The sequence below is a fragment of the Rattus rattus genome, chromosome 3 (assembly GCF_011064425.1).
Source record: "Rattus rattus isolate New Zealand chromosome 3, Rrattus_CSIRO_v1, whole genome shotgun sequence".
Lineage (NCBI taxonomy): Eukaryota > Metazoa > Chordata > Mammalia > Rodentia > Muridae > Rattus > Rattus rattus.
Genome location: NC_046156.1, coordinates 32,889,457 through 32,904,304, shown reverse-complemented (window position 1 = coordinate 32,904,304; position 14,848 = coordinate 32,889,457).

Here is a 14,848-nt window from a genome sequence, read left to right as displayed (position 1 = left end):
TAGGATATACTTGGTTGAATAAAAATACATTTAAGAAGACCTGATTATATGATGCTAAATGCCTTTGCCAACTCTCTCTCTCTCTCTCCCTGAAGCATTTCCCTGACATTTTTGTTCCAAAACACTTTCTACACAGTAAGTACTCATTTTGGCTAATGCTGGGATGGCTCTGCAGTACAGGTATGAGGTCATCATCCCAGGCTCCGTTCCAAAGCACCAATTTGACTCACCCCTCATTTGAGCAGCTTTCAAAGAATAAGGATTTGATTCGTGACTTTTATTTCTAGCAATCAGCATAAACAGCATGTTTAAAACACATCAGAAATGTGGCAGTTCAAGACCTAAAGCTCTGGGGGTGCTTTCTTCTTGTGAATTGCTTGCTAAATTCTTCCTATAAATAACAGAATAATGACGATGCTGGGCAAGGGAAAGGGGCCATGTTTTCTGAGCAGAAGGTAGAGAACCAAGCAACATTTTCATTTGTTCCTAGTGCTGTATCACCTTTGCCTTTGCTTTTGGCTACTTGGGGATTGAACCTGGGACCTGTCACACGCTGGTCCAGCATGCTACCACAGAACCATATTCTTTTGCAGAATCTTTGGTATCTTTAATTTTTTTTAAAGTACTGAGTTAAATTGAATGTTATCCATGGCGGGTGGGAAATGAATGCTTGCCAAAAGGGCAAATACAGTTGGAACTAGAAACGCTGGTTCTTCTCCAAATTATTTTTAACAAAGCAATAATCAAAAGAAGTTTGGATTACTGAAGTGAGGGTTCCTTTATTTCTCATATTTGTTGATATAATAATGTAATTACCTTTCCCAACCCCTCTCCTTCTTCCAAACACTCCCATATACTTCTCCTTGCTCTCTTTCAGATTTATGGCCACCTTTCTCCCACTAATTACCATTGCATGGATATATGTATGCGTATGCATGTGCATTCCTAAATATGCAGACACACACTGCTCAGTCTGTATAATGTCACTCATACGTATGTTTCCATGGCTGACCTTTTGGCATTGAATAACAAGTTGGTAAGCTCTCCTCTGGGATCGCCTGTTTCTCCCATTCTTAGCATTCCACCGTTGCCTATAGTTCTTTGTGTAAGATTAAGATCTCCGTTTGTCTTAACGTGTGCACGGCTGTTGGCCTTGTTCAGCTCATGCTTACACAGTCACGTTGATGAGATTTTGTGGTTGTAGCTCCTAACATTCCTACAGAACGCATTCTCATGGCAAACCCCCTGGTCCTCTGGGTCTTACTCTTCTGCTCCCTCTTCTGCATCCCCAGGTCTACCTGTAGATGTTGGAGTTACACTGTAGAGGTACCATGGAGATTAAGCTCCACAATCCTGAGTTCTGTTTGGTGGTTGTTTTCTGTAATGATCTCTGCTGCAGAGAGAAGATTCCTTGATAAAGGGTGAGACTAAATAAAGGGAGAATTTTCTTGAAAAACAAAACAGTTTTTCCTTCCCAGCCTTTTAGCTACAATAATGTGCAACAACAGTGAAAAATAGGAGGAAAAAAATTCAACTTTTAATATTTGATCAATTAAAGATTCAAAAAAAGTGATTGAAAAGTGAATATATTTATTTATATTTTCTTTACATCCCACCACTGCCCCCTCCCAGTCAACCCTTCCACAATCCTTCCCTCATTTTCCCCATCCCTTCTCTTCTGAGTGGGTAGGGGCCACCGTGCTTATCCCACCACCCTGGCACTTCAAGTCTCTTTGAGTCTAGTCACATCCTCTCCCACTGAGGCCAAACAAGGCAGCCCAGCTAGAAGAACATATCCCACATACAGGTAACAGCTTTGGGGATAGCTCCTAACATTCCTATTGTTCAGGACCCACATGAAGGTCAAGCTACACATCTAGGGAAACCTAGGTCTAGCCTATGTATATTCTCTGATTGGTGATTCAGACTCTGAGAGCTCCCAGGGTCCAGGTTCGTTGACTCTGTTGGTCTTCCTGTGGAGTTCCTATCCACTTAGGGGCACACAATCCTTCCTGCTATTCTTCCATAAGAATCACCAAGCTCCATCCACTGTTTGGCTCTGGGTGACTGTATCTGTCCAAGTCAGCTACTGTTTGGAGCCTCTTGGAGGGCAACTTGCTTCTGTCTGCAAGCATAACAGAATTATAATTAATAGCGTCAGGGATTGGCACTTGCCAATGAAATGGGTCTCAAGTTGGGCCCATTATGAGTTGGCCATTCCCTTCGTCTCTGCTCCATCCTACATGCCTGTGTTGCTTGTAGACAGGATAAATTTTGGATCGAAAGTTTTGTGAGTGGATTGGTGTCTCTATCACTCCACTGGGGTTCCTGCCTGGCTATAGGAGGTGGCCTCTTCAGGTTTGATATCCACAATGTTGTAAGTCACAGCTACGGTCCCCCCATTGATTCTCCCTTATCTCAGGTCTCTGTCTCCTCCTGGAGATGCTCCCCACCTCCTCACTCTTGTCAGTTGTAGATTTCCATTCATTTTCATGACCATCTAGTCATCTCTCCTGTCTTTCCCCACACCTGATCCTGAACCTCCAATTCCCTTCCCATGACCCCTCCCTCTCAGTTCCCTTTCCATCTGTCTCTTATGACTCCTTTATTCCCCCTTCTAAGTGATAGTCAAGCTTCCTTGCTTGGGCCTTTCTTCTTCTTGTTTAGCTTCTGTGGGTCTGTATAGTGTAGCATGTACCTGCATTTTATGGTTAATATCCACTTATAAGTGAGTATATCCATTTTGGACTGGGTTATGTCACTCAGGATGATAGTCTCAAATTCTATCCATTTGCCTGCAAAATTCATGATGTCGTTGTTCTTAATAGCTGAATAATATTCCATTGTATAGATATACCATAATTTCTCTAGGTTGTCAAGTTTCTAGCTATTATGAAGGAAGCTGCTAGGAACCTAGTTGAGGAAATGTCATTGTGGGATGTCAGAGAATCTTTTGGGTATATGCCCAGGAATGGTATAGCTGGGTCTTGAGGTAGAACTATCCTCAGTTTTCTGAGAAACTGACAAATTGGTTTCCAAAGTAGTTGTACAGGTTTGCCCTCCCACTAGCAATGAAGAGTATTTCCCTTGCTCCACATCCAACACATGCAACATGTGCTCCACACCCAAATAAGAAACTCTTGAGTTTCTTATTTTAATCTTAGCCATTCTGACGGGTATAAGATAGAACCTCAGAGTTCTTTGAATTTGAATTTCTCTGATGACTAAGGGATTTGGACATTTCATTAAGTGCTTCTCAGCCATTCAAGATTCCTGTGCTGAGAATTCTCTATTAAGTTCTGTACCCCATTTTTTAATTGGATTATTTGGGTTATTGATGTCTAACCTCTTGAATTATTTATAAACTTTGGATATTGGCCCCCTGCCAGATGTAAGGTTGGTGAATATTCTTTCCCAATCTGTAGGCTGCCGTTTTGTCCTATTGACAGTGTCCTTTGTCTTACAGAAGCTTTACAGTTTCATTAGATCCCATTTACCATTGTTGATCTTAGACCCTGAGCCATTGGTATTCTATTCAGAAAATTGTCTCCTGTACCAAAGGTATTCCCTACTTTCTCTTCTATTTAGTGTATCAAATTTTCTTAAGATCCTTGATCCACTTGAAGTTGAGTTTTGTGCACGGTGATAAATATGGATCTATGTTCATTCTTCCACATGTAGACATTCCATTAGACCAGCAACATTTGTTGAAGATGCTTTCTTTTCTCTATTGTATGGTTTTGGCTTTATCATGGACACTCAAGTGTCCATGAGTCTATGGGTAAGAAGACTCTTTCTTAACATTATTACAGCTACCCTTGGCCATGCAGATTCCCTCAGCACCAAAACCAGGAATTTTTCTAAGGTTAGTATTCATCTACAAATACATGCAACAGAGAAGATAAATTAATAAAAGCATATATACATGCACATAGAGGCACATAGACACCAGATATACACGACATACAAGACAAACACACACACACACACACACACACACACACACACACACACTTCATTTGCAGCAGAAATCAATGGCTCTATAAAGAAAGGTGCAGTGAATCCTGGAAATAAGATTTCTGGCAATAAATAGATTACATATTTTCATCATTCGATATATCATAAATCTTCTTCCTTCAACTTGCTCCTTTGATACTGATATGAAGGTTTTTAAATGTACCCTTCCCTGCAGCAGCATGATGCTACAAATCACCCTGCACACTTGCAAAAGGAACCCGTAGGTCAGGAACTTCTATTAATACCCAGATAATCACCACTAATGAGGTGATTCTTTAGTGCCATTATAATGAGACCTGCATTAATTTGAATTTTATGCTCTCCATTATTCAAAATCATGAGGGTTTTTGTTATACATTGCTTTACCAAAAAAAGGTCCTTTTTTTTTTTTTCAAAAAACATAATAAGACACAAAGACTCCCCAAAATTAAAGGTAGATTAGAATTTATTTTAAAGTCTGGTTTCTATAACAACAATATGCAATAGTACTTCAGACACTGTATTCAAGTTTGGACTTACAATTTCTTCTAGCAAACTTTAATGCTCATAACCCACCATGAGTGTGGTTTTTTTTTTTTTTTTTTTTTCTGTTGAACAACAGCCGCATTTAATGATGTGAAGACCAGGGAACCAGAGAGTAACCTAGACTAAGAATCCTTCACTTTGGGGAATGTACAGCCGGACAGATGTCTTTGGACTTTATAGATTTAACTTTCCATGATCATATAGATCGTGATGCTGGCTCATTTGTGAGTTGTGAAATAAAATCTGTAGCAGGACAAACTCGGCAACGAGGTTGAGGCTGGTAGTATATATACATCTCTGGTCATTTCTTACCCTCTCTGTCCCATGCCAGACCATTCCTCAACAATCAAGTGTAAAAAAAAAAAATCTTGACAACTTTTGCTTGTCAGAGATCACAGAACAACTTGGCCTCATAAAAGCCCACCCTGAGGATTGTGGGTGGCCAGAACTGCAACCCCACACTTAGTTTAGCAAATAAGATGCCCACCAGGAACTGTTTAGGAACCTGTGGTTTGGAAACTGGGCAAGTTCTGCAGCACGTGGGACTGGAAGAGAACTGTAAAGGGACAGGCATTCTGGCAAGAGGACACACGTTGTAAGCATGCCATGAAGTACAATCCAGGATGCGCGAGTCAGGAATGCCCAAAGTCACAGCTTATAGGTGGGACCTTCAATCTTTCTGCTAAGGCTTTTTAAAGGTTCCGTTTTGAAAGAATCACATGAAGGGAGGAAAATGAAGCCATAGTTGGAAGCTAGCAGCTTTGGGAAAAGAGCCGTCTTTAGCTTCTTGGATGAAGTTATTTAGGTTTCCGTTTTGTGGTTCTCAGCTTCCGAATGCCGTGACGCTTTAATACAGTTGCTCATCTTGTAGTGACCCCAATGATGAAATTATTTCATTGCTACTTCATAACTGCAATTTGCGACTGTTATGATTTGTAATGTAAATATGTGATATGCAGGATGTCTGATAGGTGATTCCTAAAGGGTCGTGTTACAGGTTGAGAACCACTGCTCAAAATCACCATCTTAGTGATATTATGTAGGTTTTTGTTGGCTTGCTCTTGGTTAGGTTTCTGTGGGAAAATACCGCTATCCTACAACAGGCAATGGTGTAAGGAGACAAAATGTTATCTCTGATTTCTTGGAGTTTTTGTCTAGGGCTGACCATAAAACGGGCATAAGACATTGGAAAGGAAACAGACACTGTTTAATAGATTTGAGGTGATGGGAACCTTCATTAAGAAATGGCTCAGGGCTGGAGAAATGGCTCCGATTTTAAGAGCACTGGCTGTTCTTCTAAGGGATCCTGGTTTGATTCCCAGTACCCACGTGTTCATTTATCATTGGCAATGTCAGTCCCAGGGGATCTGAAATCCTCTTCTGCTCTCCACAGACACTGCATGCATGTGATGCATAGACACACATGAGGACAAAGCACACATATACATAAATTCTTTAAAGATGAAGAAAGTAAAGTCAATGTCAAGAAAATAGTAAAACTGGATGCTTCCATACTCACTTATATAGAGTAGCAAATTGTGAAACTATAACAGGAGAAAGAGGCTTGAGCCAAGAGGGTTACTGCAATAAAAACAACTAGAAAGATGAAATTAAGATTTTTTTTAAAAAAAATTATTTCTCCAATATGAGTGTTTTTTCCAAAATGCATATATGTGCATTTTGTGTATGTCTAGTGTTGAAGCCAGAAGAAGGCATTTGATCACCTGGAATGGGAATTACAGGTGATTTTCAGCTGCCATGGGGTGCTAGGGATTAAACCCAGGTCCTCTGGAAGAGGAGCCAGTACTTTTTGTCTTCTGAGTCCTCTCTCCTCCAGGCGTGTGCATGTGTGCATATGCCCGGTGTGTGTACTTGAGTGCATGCCTCCATGCGTGCGTGCGTGTTTTCTCAGCCTCGCCTCTTGTTCCCTGGTGATAGTGAAGAACTGGCCTCCCAGTAAAGAAACAGCATCGTCCATAAGGCGTTCTATCTTCTGCTTTCAGAAAGCCTTGAGGGCCAGATGCCTCCCTCCCACCCACTGCTTGTTTCCTTGTGCTGCTAACTCCATGGTCTCCCCTTGCCAAAGGGCCGTGTTCTGGGCTGGTATTTGCTGTCACCCTTAAACATTGTCCTAGGTTTTATTTGTCTAGGTTTGAAAAGGAAATGAATGCCTGAAGCACATGTATTCATCATATCCGATAAGATTATGAAAAGAACTAATGTATTCCACTTAAGTCATCACTTGAAATTGCCCTTCAGTATAAGAAATCATTAAAATGCATCCAATTTTTAAAAAATGTCCCTTAAGTTCTAGTTATTTTGTGCTTCTTGGACATTAATAAATTCCACTGGAAAGACACTAGACCTATAAAATGACTCAGTGGTAAAGTTACCACTAACTGATAACCTGAATTCCAGCCCTGGGATCTACATGGTAGAAAAAGAGAACCAACTCCTACAAGCTGTCCTCTGACCTCTGTGTATATACCATGCCATGTATATTCACACACACACACACACACACACACACACACACACACACACACACACAGACTAATGTTTTTTTTTGAAGACAGATAAAGTGTGGCATTTGTGCACACATTTTCCCTTTCTTACGCAGTGAGTGGACAGATCCCTTCCATTGTGGATATATCCATCTGGGAAGATGGTCTTGGATCATTATTTTTTAAAAAAAAAAAAGTGAGCTGAACAAGCCAAGGTGAGTAAGTGGCGCTCTTCTATGGTCTCTACTTCAGTTCCTTCCTAGGTTTCTGTTGGAGATTGGTGCTAATGCTTTGAATCTGCATGTCCAGACAGTGAAGTTCCTTGTCCCCAATTTTTAAATTAATTTATTTATTATATGTACAAGTACACTGTAGCTGTCTTCAGACACACCAGAAGAGGGCATCAGATCCCATTACAGATGGTTGTGAGCCACCATGTGGTTGCTGGGAATTGAACTCAGGACCTCTGGAAGAGCAGTCAGTGTTCTTGACCACTGAGCCATCTCTCCAGCCTCCCAATTGATCTATCAATAAATATGCCAGTGGCCAATGGCTGGGTATGGGGTGGACACTTAAGAGTTGTGAGGGTAAATCCAGAAAGGAACTGGAGAGTCGCCTGGACCGGAGAAAGAAGAATGGGATGCAGTAATGGCGAGAGACAAAGCCTTGTGAAATCTCAGGGACGTGGCCACTGCTCATTGGCCACTTACCCGATTGGGCCTGGGGAAGCACGGAAAAGTTTAGGAGTGTCCAGCCTTTGAGGTAGCCAGGGCATTTTAAAACTAAGTGTGCATGCTGTGTGTGTGTGTGTGTGTGTGTGTGTGTCTGTGTGTCTGTGTGTGTCTGTGTCTGTGTCTGTGTCTGTGTGTCTGTGTGTCTGTGACTTTGTATGTGTGTGTGACTGTGTGTGGCTGTGTGAGTGGCTGTGTGTGTGACTCTGTGTGTGACTCTGTATGTGTGTGTGACTGTGTGTGGCTGTGTATGTGTGACTCTGTGTGTGTGACTCTGTGTATGTGACTGTGTATGTGTGACTCTGTGTGTATGACTGTGTGTGTGTGACTCTGCTGTGTGTGTGTGTGTGTGACTGTGTGTGTGGCTGTGTGAGTGGCTGTGTGTGTGACTCTGTATGTGTCTGTGTGTGTGTGTGTGTGTGTGGCTGTGTGTGTGTGTGTGTGTGTGTGTGTGTGTGTGTGTGTGTGTGTCTTTTATCCAAGGATCTAAAGAGAGCCTGAGTAGGTGGCTGGAACAGCGTGACCTGCCCAGGAGCATAAGTCAGGGTAGCAAAAGCTACCAGCTCAGGTTTCTGTTTGAGTTCCTGCCCAGATTTCCCTAAACAACAGATTGGGATGTGAAAGTCTACAACAAAATAAATCCTTTCCTCAAATTGATTCTGTTCATGGTGTTTATCGCAGCAATGGAAATCAAACTGGAAAACTAGGATGAAGAAAATTTTATTAATTGTAAAGTAGCAGGCTACTAGGTCAGCTTTAGATGACAACCCTAACAATCTCACATGGAACCCATGTGGTTGTTGTATTTTAACAAAAGTATTCTTCCTAGAAAAGAATAATTCCTCTTAAGATTAAGCTGCAAAGAGATTGATCTTTGAATTGCACTACACAAATCAATTGCAGAAACCAAATGCACCATGACTCCAATATAAAGCTTGATTGATAGTCATTATAAAAATAGAAACTCATTGATCCTTCAGGCTATACAGCTAAATGCTATATTTATTTTTCCATCAAGCTGTTGACTACTAGGATTTAAATTTAACTTCATTTATTTCATACAAATTGGAACTTTTCTAGATTATGTCTGCCCCAGCATTTTGGTCTTTTAACATATATACATATATATATGCAATAGTCCTAAGAGAACAGAGCATTAATTATTATTATTATGCATAAGTATACATTTTCTTAGATTATTGAATTATTTTTAATTACAGTTCTAGAATAACATTGGTAAATGATAGTATTTAAACTATATAGGCTACGTAAGATTCCTTTGAATAATAATCCAAAATAATTCCTACAAATATCAGGATGATTAATGAAATTGGTGATGAAAAATAATTCAATGTTCTTAATAATATTTATCATAATGGTTAAGATTCTTATCAGACCAGAATCTCAGTCTGCCCCTACCCTCACACCCTTGACTCTCAAGTTCTTGTTCTCTATCAAAGGAGCTTAGATCAGACTCAGAATATAGTGCAGGAGACAGTGTTGTGGAAACTTTTTGTGAAGCAACAGTAGCAAATATCTCACCACAGACACTTAGGATAAATGTCATATTGATACACTATCTTATGCTGTTTGATCTCACAAAGCAACTATATCTAAAAAGGGGGTTTGCCTCTCCCATTTCAGGCCCAAGTATGTCTGCCTCTACATGTTCTCCAAATTTCACTGACCCTATGACAGGGAGGAAAAAAGCAATAAAACAACCCGAGGAAAAAAATACCCTGTCCATGAGAACAGCTAGACAGTGATCATTTCCAACAGAGGTTACAGCTGTGCATTTCATCACACAAAACTGTCTGTAGTTGAAAGAGAGGCCAGAAGTTGAATCATGGGAAGCTCAGCCATGGATAGAAACTCAACCAGGAATTCCACCCGACTGCCTCTACTTCCCCAGTTGGTTTCTGTTGAGTTGTGAGCACTCAATTTGAGGATGTCATCTTTCTGTGTGTTCTTTTACTTGGAAGTCTCACAAAATAGGTTTTTCTGCTCCTCCTGGGACTCCAGCTGCCTGCCTTAGAGAGAATTCCCTAGTTGATTTCTGTCTGATGCTTTCAGTGCCCAATTTGGTGGCCTTTATTATCTGACTATCTATTCGTCCATCCATCCTTCCCTTCATTACTTGCCATCTATTATTTTTCTTTGGCTTACTACATATGTAATAAACTTTCTCATCAAAAAGATAAAAGTATGGTTATAAAAGGCCATTATCTAGACTGTCTAAAACAGCAATGTACCAGTGACAGAGACAAATCATTCCATCAAGTTGTAGCTTGGTGAGTTGATAAGTTCAATTGTGGTTATTTACAAGAGCATCCATAAGAAGTTACTTAGAGGAGCCTAAGAAACTAATGGGTAACTAAACTATAGAAGGGGAAAAATGGCTCTTAGTACGATGCTTATTAGGACTGTCAACCTGACAGAATCTGGAGCCACCTAGGACCCAAATCTCCAGGCACTCCAGTGCATTATTGTTTAGCCTCTGGGCATGCTTTTGAGAAATTATGTTAATTGGGTTAATTGAAGTGAGAAGATTTATTGTAAGAATAGGTTTACTAGGTTTGAGTTCTGCACTGTGTAAAAATGTGAAAGCTAGCTGAGCCAACAGTCATTGTACATTTCTTCTTCCTGACTTCAGACCCAGTGACAAGTTGCCTCAGGCTCCTACTGTCTGGTCAACAATGCACGATGAACTGTAGCTCGAACTGCAAGACTTTCTTCCTTAAGTTGCTTTTATCCGGCACCTTATCACAGCAACAGTAAGAGGCACTCATCAATTCTTCACTGCCCATCCAGCTTCAGAAGAAGTCCCTCCCTTCCCAATAGACTATTAATGGGCCCAATCATGTGTAGGTCTCCTGTGAGTTAGCACAGCTCCTGTGACTTCGAAAGGGCAACAGCCATATGAATCTGCAAAACACTGTTCTGCAAGAGACAGAAGTTATTACAGATAATGTAAAACATTCCCAATGATGAGAATGGGAAATAGGAAAAGGGTCCATTGCAGACGAGACACTTTCATGGACAGCAACAAGGGAGCAGATATAAGAAATCTCCCGGAGGGAAAGTGAGCAAAGGGACCACGGTGCCAGCCTACTTGATGATAGAGACTTTAAAATATTCGTAAAGGTTTTTGGGTGCAGATTGCTCTCTTAAGAGATGATTTTCTTATCTATGTGGATGACAAATCAATTCAGGTTAACTCTTAAGGGAAGGGAGGTCTTGAGGTGGGGTATAAAATGGAAAAGAGAGAAAATGTAGGAGGAGAAAAAAATCTCTTCATACCAGCATCTGCCTAAATTCGCTCACCACCTGAGCATTAAGCCAGCATACCTAACAAAATTCAGTGAATTCCAGAACTCTTTCTGGCCTTCATTGAGACAATGTCCCCTTTGTGTGGAGATGTTTTCAAATGAGAATATTGAAATAGCAAAAAGCCATACTTAAGACCTAAGCAAACATGATCTTACTCCTTCCCCAGGTACGAAACTTCAGTTTTCTGAGAATGTCACAAGACTATAAATTTTTGTCTTAAATTCCTCCTGCAAACTTCATATGACCTGAGGCTTAACCTAACCAGAGCCATACAAGCTAAGCTGTGACTCTTAGCTTTTCTCTTGCAGCTGCTTTGAGCAGTAGGGTAGAACATGCACTGCATAACTACCAATAATATGTGTTGTTTGTTTGCTTGTTTGCCAGAAAGTCTCTGCTAAATAAATGACAGCCCACAATCTTTTGGGGAGTTAAAACTGCCGTGTATTCTATTCATGGCCAGATGTATGACAGATCTCGCTCTTTTGACTGAAACTCATGTAAGAGAATACATTTAGAAGAATTTTAAAAGCTGGGGTTAGTGATATACATCTTTAATTACAGTATTTGAGAGTAAGAGGCAGGCAGGACTCTATGAGGTCAAGACCAGCCTGATCTATATAGTGAGTTTCAAGTCAGGCAAGGCTACACAGTGAGGCCCCATATCAAACAAACAACAAAGAATTTTAGAAATAGAAACATAATTTAAACTCTTAAAAAATAGTCAAACAATGGGCGAAGGAGATAGCTTAGTTTAAAAAGTGCTTACTGTGTGTACTGGCTGGTTCTGTGTGTCAACTTGACACAAGCTGGAGTTATCACAGAGAAAGGAGTTGAGGAAATACCTCCATGAGATCCAGCTGTAAGGCATTTTCTCACTTAGTGATCAAGGGTGGGAGGGTCTATTGTGGGTGGTGCCATCTCTGAGCTGGTAGCCTTGGGTTCTATAAGAAAGCAAGCTGAGCAAGCCAGGGGAAGCAAGCCAGTAAGCAACATCCCTCCATGGCCTCTGCATCAGCTCCTGCTTCCTGCCCTGTGTGAGTTCCAGTCCTGACTTCCTTTGGTGATGTGGAAAGTGTAACCTGAATAAACCCTTTCCTCCCCAACTTGCTTCTTGGTCATGATGTTTGTGCAGGAATAGAAACCCTGACTGAGACACTGTGCAAGAATGAGGTCCTGAATTCCATCCCCGGATCCCATGGGGAGAAAGAAAACCCAGTTGTGATGCATGCTTGTAATCCCACTACTGGTATTAGCATTCTGTCTAAGCTTCACCCCCACAGTTACCTGGCAACAGCCAGGTATGCTCCACCCCACAGTTACCAGGCAATAACGAGGTATGCCTGTCACATAAAAAGGACTACTTGACCCCTCCTCACTCTTCTTGCTCCTCTCTTGCTCTCTTGCTCTTACCCTCTTCTCCCTTTGTTCCCACCTCCCCATTCCCTTCCCCTCTTCTCTCTACATGGTCATGGTCGGCCTCTTCTACTTCTCTCCTCCTCCTCCTCCTCCTCCTCCTCCTCCTCCTCCTCCTCCTCCTCCTCCTCCTCCTCCTCCTTCTTCTTCCTCTTCTTCTTCTTCTTCTTCTCCTTCTCCTCCTCCTCCTTCTTCCTCCTCCTCTTCTTCTTCTTCCTCCTCCTTCTTCCTCCTTCTTCCTTCTTCTTCCTTCTTCTCCTCTCTCTCCTCCTCTTCTCCTCTCCTCTCTCCTCTCTCTCTCTCTTCTTCCTCTCTCTCTTTCACTCTCTCTGCCCCTCTCTCTTTCTCTCTCTCTGCCCTTACTACCCTCCTAACTCCCCTTCCTAAGCCCTGAATAAACTCTATTCTATACTATACTGTTTGTGGCTCGTCCCTCAGGGGGAAGGGATGTCGCAGCATGGGCACACTAAGGCACCTCCTTTCTCATACCTCACCACACCTCCATAGAACATAATCCCCCCGTCTCTTTATCTTTTTATAAGCACATCATCTGGGCTCCTGCAAGTGCTGACCAATGAGAGACTTTGTCTCGAAAATATGGTTGAGGGTTCCTCAGTAAAAGACACCTGACATTGTGGTCTGGCCACGCCTGCACATATGTAGTTAGCCACATATACATGAACATCTGAACACACACAGACAACTACAAAAATATTGCTATGTCAGGCATATCAGAACAGTACAATAATGATAGCACTCAAAATCACCACAAATTTGGAACCATCTCGGGCTGCATACCAAGATCGTGGATGGTCAGGGCTACCACAGGTTACCACAGGGCTACCATAGCCAGGCTTTGTCCCCCAAAATAAAATCAACCAGTCAACAACAAACAAACAAGCCATAGTTTACCAGGAACAGTTAGGTTTTCTCTGGGGCCAACAAAGCCCTGCTACAAGTCTGAAGGCCTGAAATATTTCCTCTGCCTCACACTTAAAGTTGGTGTGTTACTAGGGACTTGGGAGGCAGAGTCCAGAGCTATTTATGGGTGAGGTGTCCAACCTTGACTTTATAGCTCAATAGCTACCTAACACACATATTCCAAGTATCTTAGTCAGGGTTTTTATTCCTGCACAAACATCAGGACCAGGAAGCAAGTTGGGGGGCAAAGGGTTTATTCAGCTCACACTTCCACATTGCTGTTCATCACTAAAGGAAGTCAGGACTGGAACTCAAGCAGGTCAGGAAGCAGGAGCTGATGCAGAGGCCATGGAGGGATGTTACTTACTGGTTTGCTTCCCCTGGCTTGCTCAGCTTGCTCTCTTATAGAACCCAAGACTACCAGCCCAGGGATGGCACCACCCACAATGGGCTGGGTCCTTCCCCCCTCACTAATTGAGAAAACACGTTACAGCTGGGTCTCATGGAGGCATTTCCACAACTGAGGCTCCTTTTCTATGACAACTCCAGCTTGTGTCAAGTTGACACACAAAACCAGCCAGTACATCAAGTAATAAAATTAGAAAAAAAATCATGTGAAATGAAAACTACCCAAATCTTCATAAATTCATATAAGGGATTCTTTTCTTTGTCATGATTTTAGCTAATGAGTTTTTAGCAATGAGCAAGAAAAGTGCAGATATTTAACAAATGATATGTCCATGACAACAAATAAAAAATAGATATTTTATTTTATTTTTAAAAAAAAGTTTTTAATTTGATGGCTCCAATGCTGGCATAAATTTAAAAGTATTTCCACTGTGACTACTAAACTTTCTGAATCAAGACCTGTGAGCCAGCTACCAATATTTTCCTTTCCGAGAACAAGAGGACTGATGTAACCAGGGAGCCAGTCTGCTAGCCAGCCAGTCTATCAGTGCGTGACAAACACAGGCAGATTGTTGGAAAGTTCGGCTCGCCATTTTAATCACTATCAAATGGGGAGCATTATCAAAACAGTGAAAAAACGTGTGTTGGCTACTGGATTTATTACCCAGCTGCTCCAGAAATTGCCTGGCTCCATGATGTTTGACTAGGCTAGCAGTAGCTGGATTTAAAGGCAAAGTGAAATATAACTCCTATTTCTAGCAAAGACTCTTAGCTATATGATCCTTTCAAAAAAAATTTAGCTACCTAAGATCACTTAGAAAAATAATTGTCAGTAATTAAATACGTCTTTCCAATGTCTACGAACCTTCCTACCAGCAAGGGATACCTTCAGTATCCTAAGTGCACTTTCAACCTTTGAAAATCTCTAGATATGAATAATGCATCCCTGGGCACTGCTGTTGTATTTGGTCCTGATGTCCAGATTGAGAGAGGCAGGAA